Source organism: Euphorbia lathyris, chromosome 7 (genome assembly GCF_963576675.1).
Source record: "Euphorbia lathyris chromosome 7, ddEupLath1.1, whole genome shotgun sequence".
In the NCBI taxonomy this organism is placed as follows: Eukaryota; Viridiplantae; Streptophyta; class Magnoliopsida; order Malpighiales; family Euphorbiaceae; genus Euphorbia; species Euphorbia lathyris.
Genome location: NC_088916.1, coordinates 30,226,104 through 30,232,160, shown reverse-complemented (window position 1 = coordinate 30,232,160; position 6,057 = coordinate 30,226,104). Strand labels below are relative to the sequence as shown.

The window sequence follows — 6,057 nt, the reverse complement described above, 5'->3', positions numbered from 1 at the left end:
AAGTCTAGTGGGTTAAAAGGATTAGCAGAAACTGTAAGCCTAGGTCGTGCAACCCGGGTCATAAAGCCCTGAAAATATAGAAATAGGTCAGCTAAATGGTCAAGTTAATACAATACAAAATCAAATCGTTTAAAGTTAATTACTTTAGAAGTTTGAGAACTTCTGATAGAGAAATTAAGGTATGGACTCTCACTTTGATTGATCTTAACGGGAAAATGTGGGGGACAATTACAAAACTAGCCCTATTTTAAAACCCATTTACGTTTTTAGCCTAGTTCTGCAGCTTTTTACAAATCTAGGCAGTTTCATTGTATTTGGACAAAACTACCCTTGTCTTCCTTATTCCCCCTTTGCCTGTCGTACCTGTCGTATTTTTAAAATACGACAAGCAACAGATTATATATTGTGTCGTACCTGTCGTATTTTTTAAAATACGACAAGCAACAGATTATATATTGTGTTGTACCTGTCGTACTGTACAACAAATGTACAACAATTTGTATTAAATCATGTTGTTGGAACGTAAATAGTATGACATTTTCTTATAAGAATTTTGTCATTGTTTTTTTTATACGTCTTTCATGAACCTGTATAAATAACCAAAGTTTCTTATAAATAATGTGCAAATAACTTTTATATATAACAATAAACTTGTACATATGTGAAGATCACAATCCTAACCAAAAGTTTGTCATTACAAAGCTAACATTTTACTATATAAGAAGCCTAAAAACCTAAACCTTGAATCTCATGACTTATTATGCCCATTCTTTGCAGGTTTTCTTCCATCCCTTTGGTCCCTGCAACATAAAATACATAAGTTAATTGAATGATGATCTTCAAAGTATAAATATAGAAAATGAAAAAAGAAAATGAGTACAGGCATTGGATCACAATTCTTCATGGTGTATCACGTAAATGAGAATGACTTGAAGTGAAACCAAGATAGCAAGGAGTGAAACTGTTTACGAACATGATTTTTCTTCACAAAATGATGGATGGACACTTACCAACAGCATCTAGCCCAAATAATTTGGGCATGAACTTCCTTATATGCTCTTTTGCAGCTTTATCAGATTTCAATATCTCACATGCAAATGAAACAGATATCTTTTTCTGCCCTTGCTACACCATCCATTTCCCAGCTACAAGACAAGAGACAGAATATGAGATGGGTAATTTTGCCAGCTCGAAGGCCAAAATAAAAAGCTGGGCTCTAGATTACAATTGCTAGTAGGCACATGATAAATTTTTCGCACATAATCACCAAGTGTAACAATTATCTCAGACTGAAAGTCTTAGCTGCATCTCCATCTTAACAAGAAATCGTTCATGTGAAATTGAAGTTAGATTAAAATAAAACCGAAGTAGGAAACAGATACAAAGTATACAAACTAATTATTGAGAACAAAATCCTATCAATATATTTCTACTGATACATATCTGAAAGGAATTATTACAGCTGCAATTGAACATAAGAATTACCAAGGAAAACAGTTTGAGAATCAGCGATAAAGTAAGAAATGCTTACCCATGAACATATTCAATGTTCTAGAAGCGAGCAGCATCATAGCCTCTGCACTCATCAACTATAACATCTTGTTCTTTCCTATTATGCAGTATATTCACAGAGGTAAAAGGCTATGACAGTAGTGTATGTAGTAATTACAAAAAGGTAGAGAACCTTGTTCTGTCTGTCTAGTGAAGATGAGAATGTTGTCCAATGCCCAATTGCACAAAAACGTCAGTTCCTGAATTTGCGAAAAATTTCACTTGGATGTTTGCAAAGAAACAAGTGGACCTGCAGAAGCATACCAGAGCTCGGAACTTATGGTTTTGCGGATTCCTGAAATGTAACAGGACGAACAAAGCTCTTGATTATAAGAAGACAACTCCTCAGTAGCAAGTTTCTCCAAACCATAAGCATCTTGAGGCTAAAAGTAAAGTTAAGGAGAAATAGAAATAAAGTCAGTAGCTTTAGTGTATGCAGGAACGGAAAAACCTGCAAAAACAAAGCACATCAGAAATTTCAAAACCATAATAAGACAAAAAAAACAGAAATAGAAATCTACATTTCAATATGATTTCAAAAAGCAGAAATTCATAAATTCTATAGCTAAACAAGTCTTTTTTTCCACAAATTTTATAACTAAATAGAAATTCATAGTTTGTCAAATGATCACCAGACATTCCTATTAGTTCCATTCCATAAGGAAAAAAAGAAACAAAGAGCATCAATAGCAAAAAAAAACCATGATCACCAGACATGCACTTATAACACAAAAGAAAGCATACAATAGCATTCACCTGCATCTAACTCGGATTCATTAAATCCAATGCAACATAACTGTCAAAGCTTAAGTCATAGTGAAGAATTAAGAAGTGAACGTGAAAAATTGAATCCCAAGTAATGCCTTTTTTCTTTCTACAATACATGATTAGTTGCTACTACAAAAGAAACGTGATTTACCCATTTTCTCTGATAACTTCACGCACGGGCGCGTTGAACCTGTTAGATACTTGCGCGGATGAATTTAGGGCAAATGGGTATTTGAACTTTATCTCAGTCTTTCTCCTTTTGTTCGGTTGTGATACCCTTTGATCATGCTGCAAATAAGACAAATAATCAGATAAATACAGAGAACATAATAGAAAATATACATCAAATTACTCATGCCAATATTTTACATGAAAATTTATCCAAAACTGTTATGTAATAAATCAACATATGCTTAAATAGTCATGCAACTGAAATATGCTCTAAATCTGCCTATTTATATCATCTGATAGTTCTAAATCACACTTTGAACTATTAAGAAATGCAAAATTTCCAAAAAATAAGTGATACAAATAGGATTATAATGTATACAACAAGTCCTATCTCTTGAATCTAAGCTGCTTTCTTCATGTGCAGTTTAAGATCCTTCCAAATGGTAAACAAAATGTATCAAATTAGGTAGCATGTGTCATCAATGTGAAACTAATGTGATCTTCTATCCAATTACGAAAAAAAGAAAGACCAATCAAGACCAGATAATATTATGATTCAAATGAGAATGGCAAAAAAAACATAATGCACAGGTATCAAACATTCAGAAAGGTATTGAAAGAACAATGTGGTCAAATTTACAGTTCATATATCTATTTGAGTGTCCAGAATCATCAATTCAAAATCCAACCCTAAGATTGTGCCTATCATGAATCTTAAAAGTTGAAAAGAAATGAAAAATTTAAGATTGTTTACCTTTCGTTTGCTCCGGGATTGCTTTTTACCTTTACCCATGGTGGAACGAGATTGTCGGAAAGAGGTTTGCCTTCTTCCTCCTCCGCCTCTCACCGTTTGCCTTCTTCCGCCTCCTCCTCTCACCGTTCGACTTCTTCCTTCTCTTCCTATCACCGCCGCTTCTCCTCCTGTTCGCTTCCTATCCCTGTTCTCCTCGCCGTTCGCTTATGGTTCGCTCCCCCTCCTCCTCGATCGTTCGACTTCTTCCTTCTCTTCCTATCACTGCCGCTTCGCCGCCGTTCGCTTCCTATCCCTATTCTCCTCGCCACTCGCTTATGGTTCGCTCCCCCTCCTCCTCGATCGTTCGATATGTTTAGGGCGTATAACAGAGAATGGGAAAGATAAGGGCAAATTTGTCCAAATACACTAAAACTGCCTAGATTTGTAAAAGATTGAAGCACTAGGCTAAAAATGTAAATGGGTTATAAAATAGGGCAAATTTTGTAATTATCCCGAAAATGTGGAGTCTCTAATGGATCAGTATTATGGCTCGGATTAAGCCCGAGTTAGAGCTTCCAACGGGTTCACAGTTCATGGAGTCTAAGCTTGGATTTGTACCAATTGTTCCTCGGTTTTCAGCTTCGTGTGCTTTATCTTCATCTTGCAAAAATAATAATTATGATACAATATTAAGTGATTAATATTGGTATGATAAGTAAAGTTATATATAATTTTGGGAAAAGTCAAGATGCTACCAAATTTGATGATTAATATTTTCTTTTTTTCATTCTCTTCTTCTTTGCTTTTGTCATCATTAGGCTCTTGATCATCCTCAACACTAGTTTTTCCATAACATCTCCGTCAACATCATTGGAAGCATATGTAGATAACCATTTTTGTCCGGGCATTTTCTTTCTCAAACTCAAGTCTTTGTAATTTCCTAGTTATTTTTATACAACTTTCTTTTGCAGATTCCGATTTCTAATAATCTTGATAATGTAGAATTAATTGCGAACTTTAATCTTTTTTGTCTTTTAGGCTTTTACACAATTGGCAGGGGAAGGCTTGCCCCCAGTATACCCTTGTGGTGGGACCCCTCCCCGGACCCTCACTCAGCGGGGACGCGTAGTGCGACCGGGCCGCCCTTTTAGGCTTTTACACAATTGTTTGGTTCCCAAAAGTTAGATTTGACAAATTTTGGCGCTTTCCCGTAAAATCTCTAGCACGCTCGCATTCAGGAAATGAAAAAGGCGAAAGAATTTCCTAAAATCTTCTTCATCCTCCCTAAATCGTATTTCTCTCATTGCTTCCATTCAGTCCACCCCTGATTTTCTTTTGTGGTTCTTTTCTCTAAAATCGTCGTCTGTGGTTCACCTTGGAATCATTCGCCAACTTCGCATGGAAAAAACTAAGGTGTGTGCAGGTATGGCTTTTAGTGCTCATTTGATTGAAAAAGCAAAAATATATAATAGATAGTTAGGATATTTAGATCCAAAAATTGATGGTATCATTAATTGTTATTATCTTACTCCATATAGTATTTAGATGATATTTTTCCATCTATTTAAGAATGATCAATGTAATTGTGGTAACAATACTTGAAATTTTGCGATACTATATTGAAATTTGTATTTTGTTTGGCATTTATTTATTTATTTATTTTTCTTTTTCGAACATAAGGCATAGCTATACACCTCAATACTTTAGATGGTTTGATTGTTACTATATTGTTCTTCAATGATGTTTGACTCAAAACATTTTAATTCGATTGCAGTTTCTATTAGTACAACATTATTATATTTTAATTTGATAGAATATTATATTATTTGGCTAATAGTTATTACTTATAAGTTTGTTATCTGAAATCCAAATGGACAACTTTATATTATTTAATTAATATTTTAGTTAAATTAGTGCTTATTTAAATTGAATATGTGAATTGTAATTGGATTTATAATAAAATTGTTTTTAAATGGAAAAGAAAAAAAAATGTATGTTTTTATACGTTTTTAAAAACAATTAACAAAGTTAGATAAAAGATTTATTTTTTTTTTTTTTTAAAGAAGCGAAATTTTATTAATTTAAATCAGACAAAGAAATATATATCGATAAGAATGGGAGGTCGACAGGTTCACTCTCCACGAACAGACACAAAACTAACCGTTCGGGCTAAGGAATGGGCTGCCAAGTTCGCTGATCGTTTAACAAAAAAAAAAATAGAAATGTTTTCTAAGTCTTGTAAAATCGAGACACAATCATCAACAACATCGGCAAAGTAAGACAATTGTAGAGAGGGTTGCTTTATAGCTTGGACTACTCAAAGACAATCGGAGAGAATCGTGACAAGTGAGCGGCATGCGGACTTCAACCAGGAAAGAGCCTCACGGGCAGCCATGGCTTCCGCCAACAGAGGCTCAAAAAAACTGTCCATGGAAGTGTGGTATGCATCATTAATGTTTTGAAAACCGGACCGGACCGACCGTTCGAACCGGTCGAACTACGAACCAGTCAAGTGTTCGGTCTGGTTTTAACTATACAGGTTTAACTATATCAGACCGCATCAAACCGGGATCGAAACGCGAACCGGTATTGAACTAGTGAACCGGATTGAATATGGTTTTTTGCCATTTTTTGAAAAAAAAATATTAAATTAAAGAAAAAACTACAAAATTAGACATCAGAACAACCTATTTAATTTTAATTTAATTTATTGTGTTAAATTATGGGTTTGATTTTAGATGTGTGAATTTTTAATTAATATGTTAAATTAAGAATTGGTTATAATGTGTGAATTTTTCTATTATTTGTATGCATTTTTAATTTTTCATTAATAT

At 34.0% G+C, this 6,057-nt stretch overlaps 1 long non-coding RNA gene across 1 annotated transcript; it reads right to left on the bottom strand.

Moving 5' to 3' along the window:
- Positions 1–682: 682 nt before the first annotated feature.
- LOC136235135 (uncharacterized) lies at positions 683–1,585 on the bottom strand. The gene is made up of 3 exons (XR_010691674.1): positions 1,532–1,585; positions 1,011–1,145; positions 683–800 (listed from the first exon to the last, which is right to left on the bottom strand). It is a non-coding gene; the product is annotated as an uncharacterized lncRNA (long non-coding RNA).
- Positions 1,586–6,057: the final 4,472 nt, after the last annotated feature.